Here is a 19936-nt window from a genome sequence, read left to right as displayed (position 1 = left end):
CAAATACAACAAGTTGTAGACCTTACCATGAAACGCTTACTTACAAGCCCTTAACCAACAGTGCAGTTCAAGGAGAGTATTATTTACCAATAAAATAAAGTAAAACAATTATAAAAAGTAACACAATAAAATAACAATAACGAGGCTATATACAGGGGTACCGAGTCAGTGTCCTGGGGTACAGGTTAGTTGAGGTAATTTGTACATGTAGGTAGGGGTGAAGAGACTATGCATAGATATTAAACAGCGAGTAGCAGCAGTGTACAAAACAAATGGAGAGTGGGGTGTAAATGTAAATAGTCCCGTGGCCATTTGATTAATTGTTCAACAGTCTTCTGGCTTGGGCGTAGAAGCTATTAAGGAGACTTTTTGGTCCTAGACTTGGCGCTCCGGTACCGCTTGTCGTGCGGTAGCAGAGAACTTTGGTGATTGGAGTCTCTCTGACAATTTTATGGGCTTACCTCTGACACCGCATATTATATAGGTCCTGGATGGCAGGAAACTTGGGTCCCAGTAATGTACTGGACCGTACGCACTACCCTCTGTAGCACCTTACGGTCAGATGCCGAGCAGTTGCCATACCAGGCAATGATGCAACCGGTCAGGATGCTCTCGATGGTGCAGCTGTAGAACTTTTTGAGGATCTGGGGACCCATGCCAAATCTTTTCAGCGCGTAGACAAGGAACTGAAATTGAGATTCTCCCCTATGTTCTCCTCCCTATACAATAGGCACTCATAAAAGTATGGATTTAGGCATTCACTTAATTGTCTGTTCCTACTTCAAACGAAATACTCTTGACAACTTTATCTTTAGTACTTTTTTCAAGGCTCATGTGGAAAAAAATTAAACTCCAGCCTTAAACTACACTGAACAGATCTAACGGCTAGGGGTGGGTTAATTAGGAATGAGCCAAATAATTAACAGTAACCAGAATGACAAGAAACCTATCTGTGTGTTTAAAAAAATGCTAAGACTTCCTCATGCACCAACAAAGGAAGAGCACAGAGAACAGTGTGGACATCGTAGTTCCTAAAAGTATTACATATCATGGCAACACTTTTCTTAACACCCAGCGTCAGAACACGATATGATGGTAATCATAAATGTATTTTATATCATAGGCTTATTAATCTAACCTGGTACATCAACAGTATGTCATTGGTTTAAATTGTTAAAATATCTACCATAAAAATATTTGTATATGTTGCCTAAAATCACTTGTGATAGGTGCTGGGCTTGATTTAATTTGCCAGGAACAATGGAACCAATGGACTAGTCACAAAGGGGCAAACTATTGCAGTCTTTCAAATACTCTTATTATACTTTCAAGGTTTACAAGTAGTTGCTGTTTGCGTTAGACCCAGATCTGAATCCAGGTCTGATTCCAGCGTTATATGCAGTGCTCTAAAGATCCTCCGTCTTAACTGTTGTCTAGACCATGACACCTCAGAATATCAACCGAAGTATCATCGATCCTTCCAGTATTCGATGCCCTCTGTCATCAAGGTCATCAAACTCTACATTTGGAAATGACAGAGAGCAAAGGAGAGTAGTTAACAGTGTTATCACAAGTTTGGCAACACGGTATCATAATTGAATTCAGTATAACTAATACATGTCATATTTGTGAGAAAAAAAACAACAGCTGTTTTTACCTGCGACTTCATGCACAGAGCATGCCAGAGATCCTTTACAGTTGAGTTGTAGGTGACCTGGCGCCGCAGGTCTGCATCAAGGCTATACTTAAGCTACTCCTGGTAGTGTTGAAACTAGGACAGAGTTAACACTACATGTATGTGTCTGCAGTTTGAAAAACGATGGTGCACAGAGATGATCGGGATAGGCCGGTATGTACTGGTGTGTGTTTGCCAATGTCTTCTTGAAGTTCTGAGTGTCATGGGGAGAATCTCAATTGCATTTCCTTGATTCCTATCGTCCTCTCTCCTCGCGTCCGTCTCAAAACTCATTGGTTTAGAAGCTCAGAAGGAAGATACCTCTTACCTTCTCGTCCAATGGGTTTTGAGTCGGAGGCGAGGAGAGAGGACGTGAAGAATCAAGGAAATGCAATTGAGATTCTCCCCTGTACAACACTTTTGAAAAAGCAATGTCACAACAGGCCATTATTTTGTGCATCTCAGATATTTAATCCAACGTTTACCTTAAATTTTTAGCCTGAAGTCTACTCTACAACATCCTTCAGTCAGGCCTGTATAGAGAAATATTTACATTTACATTTAAGTCATTTAGCAGACGCTCTTATCCAGAGCGACTTACAAATTGGTGCGTTCACCTTAAGACATCCAGTGGAACAGCCACTTTACAATAGTGCATCTAAATCTTTTAACGGGGGGTGAGAAGGATTACTTTATCCTATCCTAGGTATTCCTGAAAGAGGTGGGGTTTCAGGTGTCTCCGGAAGGTGGTGATTGACTCCGCTGTCCTGGCGTCGTGAGGGAGTTTGTTCCACCATTGGGGGGCCAGAGCAGCGAACAGTTTTGACTGGGCTGCGCGGGAACTGTACTTCCTCAGTGGTAGGGAGGCGAGCAGGCCAGAGGTGGATGAACGCAGTGCCCTTGTTTGGGTGTAGGGCCTGATCAGAGCCTGGAGGTACTGAGGTGCCGTTCCCCTCACAGCTCCGTAGGCAAGCACCATGGTCTTGGGAAGAGAACTTGGGAAGGTTGAACACCAGACGGGCTGCGGCGTTCTGGATGAGTTGTAGGGGTTTAATGGCACAGGCAGGGAGCCCAGCCAACAGCGAGTTGCAGTAATCCAGACGGGAGATGACAAGTGCCTGGATTAGGACCTGCGCTGCTTCCTGTGTGAGGCAGGGTCGTACTCTGCGGATGTTGTAGAGCATGAACCTACAAGAACGGGCCACCGCCTTGATGTTAGTTGAGAACGACAGGGTGTTGTCCAGGATCACGCCAAGGTTCTTAGCGCTCTGGGAGGAGGACACAATGGAGTTGTCAACCGAGATGGCAAGATCATGGAACGGGCAGTCCTTCCCCGGGAGGAAGAGCAGCTCCGTCTTGCCGAGGTTCAGCTTGAGGTGGTGATCCGTCATCCACACTGATATGTCTGCCAGACATGCAGAGATGCGATTCGCCACCTGGTCATCAGAAGGGGGAAAGGAGAAGATTAATTGTGTGTCGTCTGCATAGCAATGATATGAGAGACCATGTGAGGTTATGACAGAGCCAAGTGACTTGGTGTATAGCGAGAATAGGAGAGGGCCTAGAACAGAGCCCTGGGGGACGCCAGTGGTGAGAGCGCGTGGTGAGGAGACAGATTCTCGCCACGCCACCTGGTAGGAGCGACCTGTCAGGTAGGACGCAATCCAAGCGTGGGCCGCGCCCGAGATGCCCAACTCGGAGAGGGTGGAGAGGAGGATCTGATGGTTCACAGTATCGAAGGCAGCCAATAGGTCTAGAAGGATGAGAGCAGAGGAGAGAGAGTTAGCTTTAGCAGTGCGGAGGGCCTCCGTGATACAGAGAAGAGCAGTCTCAGTTGAATGACTAGTCTTGAAACCTGACTGATTTGGATCAAGAAGGTCATTCTGAGAGAGATAGCGGGAGAGCTGGCCAAGGACGGCACGTTCAAGAGTTTTGGAGAGAAAAGAAAGAAGGGATACTGGTCTGTAGTTGTTGACATCAGAGGGATCGAGTGTAGGTTTTTCAGAAGGGGTGCAACTCTCGCTCTCTTGAAGACAGAAGGGACGTAGCCAGCGGTCAGGGATGAGTTGATGAGCGAGGTGAGGTAAGGGAGAAGGTCTCCGGAAATGGTCTGGAGAAGAGAGGAGGGAATAGGGTCAAGCGGACAGGTTGTTGGGCGGCCGGCCGTCACAAGATGCGAGATTTCATCTGGAGAGAGAGGGAGAAAGAGGTCAGAGCACAGGGTAGGGCAGTGTGAGCAGAACCAGCGGTGTCGTTTGACTTAGCAAACGAGGATCGGATGTCGTCGACCTTCTTTTCAAAATGGTTGACGAAGTCATCTGTAGAGAGGGAGGGGGGGGGAGGATTCAGGAGGGAGGAGAAGGTGGCAAAGAGCTTCCTAGGGTTAGAGGCAGATGCTTGGACTTTAGAGTGGTAGAAAGTGGCTTTAGCAGCAGAGACAGAAGAGGAAAATGTAGAGAGGAGGGAGTGAAAGGATGCCAGGTCCACAGGGAGGCGAGTTTTCCTCCATTTCCGCTCGGCTGCCCGGAGCCCTGTTCTGTGAGCTCGCAATGAGTCGTCGAGCCACGGAGCAGGAGGGGAGGACCGAGCCGGCCTGGAGGATAGGGGACATAGAGAATCAAGGGATGCAGAAAGGGAGGAGAGGAGGGTTGAGGAGGCAGAATCAGGAGATAGGTTGGAGAAGGTTTGAGCAGAGGGAAGAGATGATAGGATGGAAGAGGAGAGAGTAGCAGGGGGAGAGAGAGCGAAGATTGGGACGGCGCGATACCATCCGAGTAGGGGCAGTGTGGGAAGTGTTGGATGAGAGCAAGAGGGAAAAGGATACAAGGTAGTGGTCGGAGACTTGGAGGGGAGTTGCAGTGAGGTTAGTGGAAGAACAGCATCTAGTAAAGATGAGGTCGAGCGTATTGCCTGCCTTGTGAGTAGAGGGGGAAGGTGAGAGGGTGAGGTCAAAAGAGGAGAGGAGTGGAAAGAAGGAGGCAGAGAGGAATGAGTCAAAGGTAGACGTGGGGAGGTTAAAGTCGCCCAGAACTGTGAGAGGTGAGCCATCCTCAGGAAAGGAGCTTATCAAGGCATCAAGCTCATTGATGAACTCTCCGAGGGAACCTGGAGGGCGATAAATGATAAGGATGTTAAGCTTGAAAGGGCTGGTAACTGTGATAGCATGGAATTCAAAGGAGGCGATAGACAGATGGGTAAGGGGAGAAAGAGAGAATGACCACTTGGGAGAGATGAGGATCCCGGTGCCACCACCCCGCTGACCAGAAGCTCTCGGGGTGTGCGAGAACACGTGGGCGGACGAAGAGAGAGCAGTAGGAGTAGCAGTGTTATCTGTGGTGATCCATGTTTCCGTCAGTGCCAAGAAGTCGAGGGACTGGAGGGAGGCATAGGCTGAGATGAACTCTGCCTTGTTGGCCGCAGATCGGCAGTTCCAGAGGCTACCGGAGACCTGGAACTCCACGTGGGTCGTGCGCGCTGGGACCACCAGATTAGAGTGGGCGGCCACGCGGTGTGGAGCGTTTGTATGGTCTGTGCAGAGAGGAGAGAACAGGGATAGGCAGACACATAGTTGACAGGCTACAGAAGAGGCTACGCTAATGCAAAGGAGATTGGAATGACAAATGGACTACACGTCTCGAATGTTCAGAAAGTTAAGCTTACGTAGCAGGAATCTTATTGACTAAAATAATTCAAATGATACAGTACTGCTGAAGTAGGCTAGCTGGCAGTGGCTGCGTTGTTGTTGTTCTATCTCTCTATAGTGCTGTTTCTTGTATTATGGTCTCTTGTTTCTTTAGAGGTTTCACTTTTGTTGTCCTTTTCTTTTCCTTTTTCTTCTGTCCTTATTTTGTCTTCCTTTCTTCTGTTAACTAGATATTTTTTGTTGTTATTCTTTGTAAGCTAGCTAGCTTCTTCCAGGAGAGTCCCTAGCAACTGCTTAGCAACAAGTAAACAATTCAGCTAGCAATTCAGCTAGCTAAGATAACTGTACAATTTTAATATATTATATTAATTTTAAATATCAATATAATGAGTATTACTAGTCTTAATATAGGCTTAAATGGTAGCTAGTCTACATGTCAACATATGATGGCCGTATTACTATTCAGACAGACTTAATTTGACAAAATAACATTGATCATTTTAGTTTAACATTGAATACCCAAGAAAAAGTCCACTTTAGAAAATAAGCATATTTTTATCAGAACATCCATTTCAGAATATTTTTTTAATTGAATGTTTTTACCTTTCTCAAAGCAAATTAAATGATCTTACTGTAATGCTGGCAGCACTACACTACACTGTAGGACTGAAGTTAAAAATGTGACCGACCGGCTCAATTCTGTATTGTGTAGCATAATTTGAAATTGTGTTTTTTACATTGGATACAAGTTGGATAAAAGATAAAAGGTACAAAATGGTATATTGTACACTACAGTTGAGGAAAAATAGGAAAGTAATTCTGATTTGAAAGATGATAAACTTGTAACCCCGCTTTTGAGAAAATGGCCCTTGAATATTTTTGGTACCTACTGGAGAGCTCCTCTTTGTCAACACTCATTCAGTATTGTTCACACCCTCTTAAGCCTTAGCCCCACCCATCTCTTTAAGAATTCACATCTGAGGCCATGTGCTAAACAGAGTGAGTACGGTAGTGTACTAAACAGCCAAAGACTTAAGGCTGGTTTTATACTACGTCTGTAAGACAGTTGTCTCAGTGACATCATGAACATTCCATTGTTGTCCGACATCAAACTTGTCATTGTCGTTATAAAAAAGTAAAAACACAAAAAAGCAGCCTGGTGGTCTAAGATAGCATAACTGGTGTGTGTAAACACCAACAAACCCATCCAAATGAATTTAGTATATGTCAATGTGGCAAACCAGGTAACTAAAAGCAACTTTCTAAGCAATGTTTTGGTTTGTTTCTAGCTTGTTAGCTAGCTAGCTAACGTTAAATTAGCTGGCTAGCCAGTTCAAATAATGATCATATCATATAGCTGACAATGTCTTAACTTTAGCTATTTTGCATGAATTATTACAGGGAACAACAAGAGCATAATTTACAAGTTAATGGCGAGCTAATTACAGAAAATAGCTTATGGTTGTGAGTTTGACGAAATAAAAGCAGAGCATTCTACCAGAGAATATTAGAACTTGGACACTTTCTTGTTGGCCTAACTCTATATCCTAATTTGACTTTGGTGCAGGTCATGTTGTTCTTCACATTACCATCTCTGGTAAATACACACTATATCAAATGAAATCTACGCTTATTTGTCACATGCACAGGATATAGTAAGGTATAAACGGTACACGGAAATGGTTACTCACATAGTCTTTTGTTTATACATGTAGCTGGATAGCAAACTAGCTAAACAATGAACAATAATCCAAACTCATAATGTTACTACCCTGCATGAATCTGCAGGTAGATAAAGCTAACCAACTAGGTTCAACGTTAGCCAGCTAGCTAACATCAGCCTTTAACTAGCAATGCAAATGACTCTGAGAGAATAATATTACTACACAGATCATACACACAATGTTAGCTATCGAGCCAGCCAGGTAACATTCGCTACCTAGCTAACAGTATGCTTTAACTTGCAATAAAACCGACTTTCTGACAAAATGAGAAAATCTGAATATGTAGCTTGCTAGACTCTCTTACCTGTATACATGGATGAACGATTCTGCCGCTCTGTCACGGTTGACCTTAGTTTGAAGAAGTAATCTGGCGACAGGCATTTTATACAACAGCTTTCTGTGTGATCTCTTTTCGACTCCGTCCACGTATTTGCAATCAAACGCCAGCATTTTCTCCATCTCCTTAGCTATCATAGTCTGTTTACACCAGACATTCCACTGATTTCAAAACTCGGTCCTACAGATAGTGGAGAGCATTAGCAACACTTTTGCAATTCTTCATGATATCTTTCAAAAGAGCCACATTGGAAAGGATTATCTACACATACTGACCAGCTCATGTTATAGAAAGAAGCGTGCTACATAGCAGACCAATCCAAACTAATCTTTCGGCATGTCCAGCCCTTCCATTATCTCAGCCAATCATGCCCAGTGGGAAGGTTCCCCGCTTTTTCTGTGGCTAAACCAACTAGGCTTGTAATTTAACAATTGTATTCGTATCTGCGGATGGCATACACGTTTTTTTTATTATGGCACATGAAAGGTCACATGGTTCAGTAAGCATTTCTGACAAAAAAAATGCATTTTGAGAAAAGAATGTATGTTTACGTTCAAATACCTCTCCTGTAAGGTAATGACTTGCGACATATGTTTCCTGAAACGAGTCACAAATATCTGGGGGGGGGGGTGTTGTTGCACAACTCGGAAAAGGATATTAACAATGTTAGAATTCTCCATAACTATACCAATCATCAGGATAAAGTGACTAAGGGGACAGTTGAAATCATTGAGGGGCCACAATTTTGGGGAGTTCTTAGGTTGGAATTATATACAATTCTGCTTATATCACGCTATACCACAATACATATACATTTCAAATGCTAAGATTCAGAGACCATTGATTGTGTGCTTTTGAAGTGACAGGCTACAGATTTCATGCCTACATATCTACAAGATTGATACCGACACACCTGAATGCCGACACAACTACTCATGCTAACGAAAGAATGCGAAGAGAACAAAGGAGCGGTACCAAGTAGGTCCAGTAAACAAAATATCGAATCGATAAAAGCATGGCACAGCTGTCTTGCCAAACAAATAGGCTTCAAACATGGAAAGCCATGCAGCTCATGAGTACAGCAACACAAACTCATGAGTTGAACAATACACTTCTGTGGATCAAATTCGACTTACGAAATCAAGCAATTCCAGCCTACCACAAACATGTTTCCAATATGTACAGTTCCAATTACAACCACGAAAATCAATAGGCTACCAAGAAAACCACAGTAGAATGTATCTATTTCTAGTGTAGGATTCTAGGCTAACCTGGGCCGGCTCCTCTGTTCCAAGATCGCCAGGAACAGTAGGAGGTGGAGGGGGCTGTGGAGCCATTATCCTTGCAGCTTTTGTGGAAGGGTGGGTGGGCTCTGCATGTGGAACTAGCTGGAGCTCAGCAGCATTGCCAATGCTTGGTGGTTTGATGCTGCTGCTCATCGCTCTCATTCTCATTTTGGCTTTGTTTGGGTACTTAGTCAAAGCCAATTTCTGATATTCATCATAGCAAGTGGCAGATTAACTGGTTCAAGCTAGCTGAGTAGGCTAAGGATAATAACACTAGCACTTTTTAAAGCTAGCTAGGAAGCTAACTAAACTCTGTAGTGGTTGGACATGAGGCAGAGTTGAGTGAAGCTGCTTCAACTGTAAACTTGACCCTGCCTTTGTGAATCCAAATCAAATATTACAGCTTGCATGTAACTAATTTGTTCTATCAATAACATTCAATCTGATTGTATACAATCTACAATAATTAATAATTGAGTAATAAGTGCTGAGTGAAAGTGAATACATTTAACTTTTAGTCATCTTTTGAGTAAATTATACTTAATTTGTTTAGCAAGATGGACTGTTAGGTTTTACTGCGAGGTTACATTCCAATGTGCACACTATAATACAGTGGTGGAAAAAGTACCCAATTGTCATACTTGAGTAAAAGTGAAAGTCACCCAGTAAAATACTACCTGAGTAAAAGTCTAAAAGTATTTGGTTTGATATATACTTAAGTATCAAAAATAAATGTAATTGCTAAAATATACTTAAGTGTCATGTTCTGACCTTAGTTCCTTTGTTATGTCTTTGTTTTAGTTTGGTCAGGGTGTGAGTTGGGGTGGGTAGTCTATGTTGTGTTTATGTGTTTGGCCTGGTATGGTTCTCAATCAGAGGCAGGTGTCGTTCGTTGTCTCTGATTGAGAATCATACTTAGGTAGCCTGTTTTTCCCATTTTAGTTGTGGGTGATTGTTTTCTGTTTAGGTTGTTTCCCTGACAGAACTGTGCGCTTTCATTTTCCCCGTTTTGTCATTTTGTTTGAGTGTTTTTTTTGTGAACATTAAATATGAACAATTTCCACGCTGCGCTTTGGTCTCATTCCAACGTCGATCGTTACATTAAGTATCAAAAGTAAAAGCAAATGTATGAATAATTACAAATTCCTTATATTAAGCAAACAAGACAGCACAATTGTCTTGTTTTTAAAATTTACGGATAGCCAGGGGTACACTCCAACACCCCGACATAATTCCCAAATGAAGCATTTGTGTTTAGTGAGCTCGTCAGATCAGAGGCAGTACGGATGACCAGGGATGTTCTCTTAATAAATGTGTGAATTAGACCATTTTGTGTTCTGCTCAAGTTTAAAAATGGAACGAGTTCTTTTGGGTGTATGGAAAATGTATAGAGTAAAATGAACATTATTTTCTTTAGGAATGTAGTGAAATAAAAGTAAAAGTAGTCAAAAAAAGAAATAGTAAAGTAAAGATAACCTGAAAAACTACTTAAGTAGTACTTTAAAGTATTTTTACTTAAGTACTTTACACCACTGCTAGAATACAATTTAGAGTGCATGCCAAATACATTGTTTCCTTCTTAGTAGAATGCAAGTGTGAATAATGGAATGGAGTTTGAGAGTTTAGCTACAGTATGTTTATGCTTGTTCCTCTCAACTTTGGCCTTTACGTCTCCTCTTGGTCCAATTGTATACTTTACCTGAGTGCTGTTGTTGATTATAGGTAAATTATCTGATAGTGTTGATATTGATGTTTTGATGCTTCTTTGTTGGTGGGAAGGCTGGATAAGTCAGGAGGACACTTGAAGTGAAATTAGAGCATATTGGGAGGAAGTTCATATAGCCATATAGTTTTGTAATTAAGGTTGTAATTTGAGATTGAGATTTAGATTTGATTTGTAATCTGTAACAAGGCGTGGATGTGGGTGTTTTGAGGGCAAGTGGATCAGTTGAATTGACCCACAGACAGAGTTTGAACACTATGACCAACACTTTCAGTGTTTAACGAAGTGTTCAGTTGTACAAATCATAACCAGCCAATAGTGATATCATTCATTAGAAGTAGTATGCAAGGAGAGCAAAATGTATTGTGTTAAAATCTGGTGATCCACAACAGTTGTTTGTGTGTACACCATTTTGTATTATGTATTATTTATCATGTATTGTGGAATAAGGATTAAGCATTGTAAATAAGGACTGCTGTTTTCTGCTCCTGACAATTGCTTTCATAGTGTCTTACAAAAGGTAGCACTGAGGTAGCAGCACTCGGCTCTCTTGAGTCCGGTTCAAACATTTCAAGGAAGAATCCAAAGGAAAATAAGCCTTTTAAAATGGAAATTCTGAGGCCATTCACAGAGTGCCAGAAAAGATTAACCAAAAAACAAAAACGGTGTCCATCTGAGTACATCCAGATCTGAGGAAAGAGCAAGTCCAAACGGCTATCACACTCTCAGACACACACACACACACACACACACACACACACACACACACACACACACACATGCACAATATCCGTGAAGTAGGACTATGTGGAGAAACAAATTACAGGAGGTTGTTGGGAGTTCTTTTTTTTGTCAGTGTTAAAATGGAAAGACAGAGCTTTTTCACGATAACTTTTGGTGATGTTGATTTAATCCAGAAATATGATAATCGAATGCAAGCTAGTCAGATTTAGGAAGAAGAACCGGGGGGGCTAGATGAGGTCATTGCAGATTTAAATCAAATCAAATTGTATTTGTCACATGCGCCGAAGACAAAAGTTGTAGACCTCACAGTGAAATGTCTTTTTTTTTAAATGAAGAAGTAAAAAAAGTGTTAAGGAAGTTCTCACCAAAATAAAAAAAAGGAAAAAATAAGTAAATAAAAAATAAGAAGAAGAAGAAAAGGCCAGCATCCGGGAGTCGCCTCTTCCCTGTTGACATTGAGACTAGTGATTTGCGGGTACTATTTAAGGAAGCTGCTACGTGAGTACTTGTGAGACAAATTGTTTCTCAAATTAGACACTCTAATATACTTGTCCTCTTGCTCAGTTGTGCACCGGGGCCTCCCACTCCTTTTTCTATTCTGGTTAGAGACAGTTAATTTCTCAGAACAGTAATAGACTGACGTGTTTCAGAAGAAAGGTCTTTGTTTCTGGCCATTTAGAGCCTGTAATCGAACCCACAAATGCTGTTGCTCCAGATACTCAACTAGTCTAAGAAGGCCAGTGTTATTGCTTTTTTAAAACTTCTTCAGGCTAAGGGTCCTGATTTCAGAATGTCCGCCTGACTGACGTGTCCAAAGTAAACTGCCTGTTACTCAGGCCCAGAAGCCAGGATATGCATATAAATTGGTATCATTGGATAGAAAACACTTTGAAGTTTGTAGAAATGTTAAAATAATGTATGAGACTATAACACAATTGATATGGTAGGAGAAAATCCAAAGAAAAACCAACCAACTTTTTTTTTGTGGTCCCAGGCTCTTATAATGGAAAGCTATGGGTTCTACGCAATTCCAGATCCCAGATTGCGATTCCTATGGCTTCCACTGTCCACAGTCTTTGTTCAAGGTTTCAGGCTTGTTTCTTCCAAAACGAGGAAGAATTTGGAGTTTTGGTACAAAGAGTCACAGTGAAAAATCAGTCTGTGGGCACGCGAGGAAGAGGACGCGCATTGCTAATTTTATTTTAGAGGGAGCTTTTTGGATTAATTTGTCTGCATGTTGAACGAGTTGATTACTCGTTCAATTGATGGCGCCAACTAAACAGAACTTTTGGGATATAAAGAAGGATTTTATCTAACAAAACGACCATTCATGTTGTAGCTGGGCCCCTTCCGATTGCAAACAGAGGAAGATTTTCAAAAAGTTAATTATTATTTAAATCGCTATTTGTGATTTTATGAAGCCTGTGCTGGTTGAAAAATATGTTGATGTGGGGCGCCGTCCTCAAACAATCGCATGGTATTCTTTCGCAGTAAAGCCTATTTTTAATCGGACAATGCAGTTTGATTAACAAGAAATAAGCTTTTAACCGATATAAGATACTTGTATGTTCATAAATGTTTAATACGATTATTTATTTGAATTGCACAGCCTCCAATTTATTCGGATGTTGTCGACAGGTGTCCCTATAGCGGGACGCCTAGCCTTTTAATCAGCACAACAGTTTTCAGCTGTTCTAACATAATTTCAAAAGGGTTTTCTAATGATCAACTAGCCTTTCTAAATTATAAACTTGGATTAGCTAACACAAAGTGCTATTGGAACACAGGAGTGATGGTTGCTGATAATGGGCCTCTGTACGCCTATGTAGATATTCCATAAAAAATCTGCCTTTTCTAGCTACGATAGTCATTTACAATATAACAATGTCGACACTGTATTTCTGATCAATTTGATGTTTTTTCAATGGATGAAAAAAATAGCCTTTCTTTCAAAAACAAGGACATTTCTAAGTGAGCCCAAACATGTAGGTACATGCAGGTAGAGATAAAGTGACAGTGCATGGATAATAAACAGAGAGCAGCAGCAGCGTTAAAATGGAGGTGGGATAGGGACAATGCAAATAGTCCGGGTAGCCATTTGATGAGCTGTTCAGGAGGCTTGGGGGTAGCAGCTGTAAGAATCCACCTCTTTTTTTAAAATTTTTGCCTAAAATGACCCAAATCTTACTGCCAGTCGCTCAGGACCTGAAGCAAGGTTTAAAATGTTAGAGAAGACACTTGCCAGTTGGTCAGCACATGCTCAAAGTACACGTCCCGGTAATCCGTTTGGTCCTGCGGCCTTGTGCATGTTGACTTGTTTAAAGGTCTTACTCACATTGGCTATGGAAACCGTGATCACACTGTCGTCTGGAACAGCTGATGCGCTCATACATACTTCAGTGCTGCTTGCTTCGAAGTGAGCATAGAAGTAATTCATCTCATCTGGTAGGCTCGTGTCACTGGGTAGCTCGCGGCTGTGCTTCCCTTTGTAGCCCGTAATAGTTTGCAAGCCCTGCCACATCCGACGAGTGTCGGAACCAGTGTAGTATGATTCAATCTTAGTCCTGAATTGACACTTTGTCTGATTGATGGTTCATCAGAGGGCATAGCCGGATTTCTTATAAGCCTCCGTGGTAAGAGTTCCACTCCTTGAAAGCGGCAGCTCTAGCCTATAGCTCAGTGCGGATGTTGCCTGTAATCCATGGCTTCTGATTGGGTTATGTACTTTTTTTCCCCCACCTTTATTTAACCAGGTAGGCTAGTTGAGAACAAGTTCTCATTTACAACTGCGACCTGGCCAAGATAAAGCATAGCACTGTGAACAGACTACACAGAGTTACACATGGAGTAAAACAATTAATTAACAAGTCAATAACACAGTAGAAAAAAAAGAAAAAAAGAGAGTCTATATACATTGTGTGCAAAAGGCACTTACAGTCGTTGTGGGGATGACGTCATCGATGCACTTATTGAAGAAGCCAGTGACTGATGTGATGTACTCCTCAATCACTGCCACCGTAAGAATCACAGCACATATTCCAGTCTGTGCTAGCAACACAGTCTTGTAGCTTAGCATCTGCTTCATCTCACCATTTCCTTATTGAGCGAGTCACTGGCACTTCCTGACTTAGATTTAGCTTGTAAGGAGTCATCGGCAGGATAGAGCTATGGTCAGATTTGCCAAAGGGGGGTTAAAGGAGAGCTTTGTACACGTCTCTGTGTGTGGAGTAAAGGTGGTTTGGAGTTTTTCCCCCCTCTGGTTGCACAGAACTATTACAGATGCCGCGTTCTGATACATGTGACCTAAATAGTACAGTCGTGGCCAAAAGTTTTGAGAATGACACAAATATTATTTTCCACAAAGTTTGCTGCTTCAGGGCCTTTAGATATTTTTGTCAGATGTTACTATGGAATACTGAAGTATAATTACGAGCATTTCATAAGTGTCAAAGGCTTTTATTGACAATTACATGAAGTTGATGCAGAGTCAATATTTGCAGTGTTGACCCTTCTTTTTCAAGACCTCTGCAATCCACCCTGACATGCTGTCAAATAACTTCTGGGCCACCTCCTGACTGATGTCAGCCCATGCTTGGAGTTTGTCAGCATTTGTGGGTTTTTGTTTGTCCACCCGTCTCTTGAGGATTGACCACAAGTTCTCAATGGGATTCAGGTCTGGGGGTGTTTCCTGGCCCTGGACCCAAAATATCGAAGATTTGTCCCTTAGCCACTTAGTTATCACGTTTGCCTTATGCCAAGGTGCTCCATCATGCTGAATAAGGCATTGTTCATCACCAAACTGTTCCTGAATGGTTGGGTGTAGCTGCTGTCGGAGTGTGTGTTGGTACCATTCTTTATTCATGGCTGTGTTGTTAGGCAAAATTGTGAGTGAGCCCACTCCCTTGGCTGAGAAGCAACCCCACACCTGACTGGTCTCAGGATGCTTTACTGTTGGCATGACACAGGACTGATGGTAGCGCTCACCTTCTCCGGACGAGCTTTTTTCCGGATGCCCCAAACAATCGGAAAGGGGATTTATCAGAGAAAATGACTTTACCCCAGTCCTCAGCAGTCCAATCCCTGTACCTTTTTCAGAATATCAGTCTATCCCTAATGTTGTTCCTGGAGAGAAAGGGCTTCTTTGCTGTCCTTCTTGACACCCGGCCATCCTACAAAAGTTTTTGCCTCACTGTGTGTGCAGACCCACTCACACCTGCCTGCTGCCATTCCTGAGCAAGCTCCGATCCTGGAGCTGAATCAACTTTAGGAGACGGTCCTGGCGCTTGCTGGACTTTCTTGGGCGCCCTGAATCCTTCTCCACAACAATTGAACTGCTCTCCTTGAAGTTCTTGATGATTCTATAAATGGTTGATTAACGTTTTGCGTGTAGGGGGCAGTATTTTAGTTTTTGGCTAAAAAACGTACCCATTTGAAACTGCCTGTTTCTCAGCCCCGGAAACTAGAATATGCATATAATTGATAGAAAACACTCTAAAGTTTCCAAAACCGTAAAAATATTGTCTGTGAGTATAACAGAACTGATATTGCAGGCGAAAGCCTGAGGAAAATCCAATCAGGAAGTGCCTCTTATTTTGAAACCTCTGTTCCTATGCATGCCTATCCTCAATTTAAAGGGATATCAACCAGATTCCTTTTTCTATGGCTTCCCTAAGGTGTCAACAGTCTTTAGACATAGTTTCAGGCTTTTATTTTGAAAAATGAGCGTGAAGGATCACATTGCGTAAGTGGAGAGGTGGGGGCTCTCAGAGTGAGTTTTGCGCAACTGTGTAAAGCCGCCATTGTTTCTCCCCTGTTATTGAAAAACCTACACACTCGGTTGATATATTATCGAATATATATATTTTTTTAACCTGAGGATTGATTATAAAAAACGTTTGACATGTTTCTGTGGTCATTATGGATATTATTTGGAATATAGGCCTGCGTTGTCGTGACCGCTCTTTCCTGTGAATTTCTGAACATAACGCGACAAACAAATGTTGGTATTTTGGGTATAAATATAATCTTTATCGAACAAAAGGAACATTTGTTGTGTAACTGGGAGTCTCATGAGTGAAAACAACCGACGATCATCAAAGGTAAACTATTTTTTGATTGCTTTTCTGATTTTCGTGACCTAGCTACTTAATGCTTAGTGTACATCATGTAATGCTATCGATAAATTTACACAAACGCTTGGATTGCTTTCGCTGTAAAGCATAATTTCAAAATCTGAGACGACAGTTGGATTAACAAAAGGCTAAGCTGTGTTTTCCTATATTGCACTTGTGATTTCATGAATATGAATATTTTTTAGTAATATTATTTGACTGGCCAAGACTGCACTTCCAAAGTTGTGGCAAACTGGCTTAAGGGCTACTAAGTCAAGGTATTGGAGTGGCCATCACAAAGCCCTGACCTCAATCCTACAGAAAATGTGTGGGCAGAATTGAAAAAGCGTGTGCAAGCAAGGAGGCCTTCAAACCTGACTCAGTTACACCAGCTCTGTCAGGAGGAATTGGCCAAAATTCACCCAACTCATTGTGGGAAGCTTGTGGAAGGGTACCCATAACTTTTTACCCAAGTTAAACAATTTAAATGCAATGCTACCCAATACTAATTGAGTGTATGTAAAATGCTGACCCACTGGGAATGTGATGAAATAAATAAATGTTGAAATAAATCATTCTCTCTACTATTATTGTGACATTTCACAATCTTAAAATAGAATGGTGATCCTAACTGATCTAAGACAGTGAATTGTTACTGGGTTTAAATGTCCGGAATTGTGAAAAACTGAGTTTAAATGTATTTGGCTAAGGTGTATGCAAACTTCCGACTTCAACTGTATATCCATCCTGCCTTACCTTTCTAAAATCTTCGAAAGTCAAGTTAACAAACAGATGACCGACCATTTCTAAACCCACCATACCTTCTACGCTATGCAATCTGGTTTCCGAGCTAGTAACGGGTGCACTTCAGCCACGCTGAAGGTCCTAAACGATATCATAAGCGCCATCGATAAAAGACAGTACTCTACAGCCATCTTCATCGACCTGGCCAAGGCTTTAGATTCTTTCAATCATCGCATTCTTATTGGCAGACTCAACAGCCTTGGTTTCTCAAATGACTGCCTCGCCTGGTTCACCAACTACTTCTCAGATAAGAGTTCGGTGTGTCAAATCGGTCCTGTTGTCTGGACTTCTGGCAGTCTCTATGGGGTGCCACAGGGTTAAATTCTCAGGCCGACTCTTTTCTCTGTATATATCAATGATGTCGCAATGATGTCGCTCTTATTGCGGGTGATTCCCTGATTCCCTGGTCCACTTCTACGTAGATGAGACCATTCTGTATACCTCTGGCCCTTTGGACACTGTGTTAACTTCTTGCGAAGAGCAAACCCGTATCCGGGAGCGTAATCATAGCCTCAAATGCATTAGCATAACGCAATGGACATAAATACCCCTAGAAACTTTTCCTATTCATGAAAATCGCATATGAAATTAAATAAATATATTCAAACACAAGCTTAGCCTTTTGTTAACAACACTGTCATCTCAGATTTTCAAAATATGCGTTACAGCCAACGCTAGACAAGCATTTGTGTAAGTTTATCATGGCATAATGCTATGCTAGGCTCTGCTGGCAGCAGGCAACATTTTCACAAAAATAAGAAAAGCAACCAAATTAAATCATTTACCTTTGAAGAACTTTGGATGCTTTCACTCAGGAGACTCCCAGTTAGATAGCAAATGTTCCTTTTTTCCCAAAATATTATTTTTGTAGGCGAAAAAGCTCCCGTTTCTTCACCATGCTTGGCTGAGAAATCGACCGAAAAATGCTACAACTATAACGCCAAACTTTTTTCAAAATTAGCTACATAATATTGACAGAAACACGGCAAACGTTGTTTAGGATCCATCCTCAAGGAGTTTTTAACAAATATATTCGATAATATATCCGTCGAGGCAGTTGGTTTCTCATAAGAAGCGATTGGAAAAATGGCTACCTCAGTATTTTACGCAAGGTTTTCTGCGGGAGACACCATGTGACCACATGCCATATATGGTCCCTTACAGCCATTCTTCAAGGGAAATGCCTAAAAAGACGTCACAATGCTGTCGACACCTTGGGGAAAACGTAAGCTCATTCGTAGCTCATTCACAGCCATATAAGGAGTCATTGGCATGAGGCGGTTTCAAAAAATGCGGCACTGCCTGGTTGTTTTTTTATCTGGGTTTCGCCTGTAACATCAGTTCTGTGGCACTCACAGACAATACCTTTGCAGTTTTGGAAATGTCAAAGCTGTCAATTATATGCATAGTCGAGCAACTTTTCGTGACAAAATATATTTTTTAAAACGGGAATGTTTTTCATCCTAAAATTAAAATAGCGCCCCCTAAATCCAACTGGTTAACAAACCTCCAAACGAGCATCCATGCCATACAACACTCCTTCCATGGCCTCCAACTGCTTTTAAATGCTAATAAAACTAAATGCATGCTCTTCAACTGATTGCTGCTTGCACCTGCCCGCCCGACTAGCATCCCTACTCCGGACGGTTTTGACTTAGAATATGTGGACAACTACAAATACCTAGGTGTCTGGTTAGACTGTAAACTCTCCTTCCAGACTCACATTAAACATCTCCAATCCAAAATTAAATCTAGAATTGGCTTCCTATTTCGCCACAAAGCCTCCTTCACTCATGCTGCTAAACATACCATCGTAAAACTGACTATCCTACCGCTCCTTGACTTCGGCGATGTCATTTACAAAATAGCCTCCAACACTTAACAAATTGGATGTAGTCTATCACAGTGCCATCCATTTTGTTAACAAAGACTCTTATACTACCTACCACCTTGACCTTTATGCTCTCATTGGCTGGCCCTCGCTACATATTGTTCACCAAACCCACTGGCTCCAGGTCATCTGTAAGTCTTTAATAGGTAAAGCCCCGCCTTATCTCAGCTCACTGGTCACCATAGCAACATCCATCCGTAACACGTGCTCCAGCAGGTATATTGCACAGGACATCCCCAAAGCCAACACCTCGTTTGGCACCCTTTCCTTCCAGTTCTCTGCTGCCAATGACTGGAACGATTGCAAAAATCACTGAAGCTGGAGACTTATATCTCCCTCTGTAATTTTAAGCATACCCAACTACCTCATCCCCATTTAGTTGTTTTATTTTGGCTCTTTTGCACCCCAGTATCTCTACTTGCACATCTATCACTCTAGTGTTAATGCTAAATTGTAATTATTTTACCTCTATGGCCTATTTATTGCCTTACCTCTGTAATCTTACCATATTTGAACACACTGTACATAGACGTTTTCTATTGTGTTATTGACTGTACGTTTGTTTATCCCATGTGTAACTCTGTGATGGTGTTTTTGTCGCACTGCTATGATTTATCTTCGCCAGGTCGCAGTTGTAAATGAGAACTTGTTCTCAACTGGCCTACCTGGTAAAATAAAGGTGAAATAAAAAATATATAAATAAAACCAGACACTGTTGAGGAAGAGAATTGTCTTTCGAGACCCACGTGTGTTTGTCAACAGCTGAAAATCAGATGTGGGGATGCGCTGTTCCATATGGTGGGTATCAAGAGCGATTGCGCATTATTTGGTGCTTATATGGTTTTACTAAACAGTACGTTCAAAATAGTACAGTGTGCTATTGTTATTTTCTGATAACATTAATAAAAAATACATTTCTGTTATTGTGTCATGAACACACATCAAATGTGGTGTCCACAATGTTAATACGTGTGAATCAATGTTTTTGATGTAGAAAA

The 19936-nt window shown here is 41.7% G+C and overlaps 1 protein-coding gene across 2 annotated transcripts in view; it reads left to right on the top strand.

Annotated features, from left to right (window-relative positions):
- LOC115133132 (Krueppel-like factor 12) overlaps positions 1-19936 on the top strand; it is a 155942-nt gene that overhangs the window by 33065 nt on the left and 102941 nt on the right. The gene's annotated exons all lie outside the window — the stretch shown is intronic.

Source organism: Oncorhynchus nerka, linkage group LG1 (assembly GCF_034236695.1).
Source record: "Oncorhynchus nerka isolate Pitt River linkage group LG1, Oner_Uvic_2.0, whole genome shotgun sequence".
Lineage (NCBI taxonomy): Eukaryota > Metazoa > Chordata > Actinopteri > Salmoniformes > Salmonidae > Oncorhynchus > Oncorhynchus nerka.
Note: the sequence above shows the minus strand (reverse complement) of the source record. Positions and strands in the feature narration are given on the sequence as shown.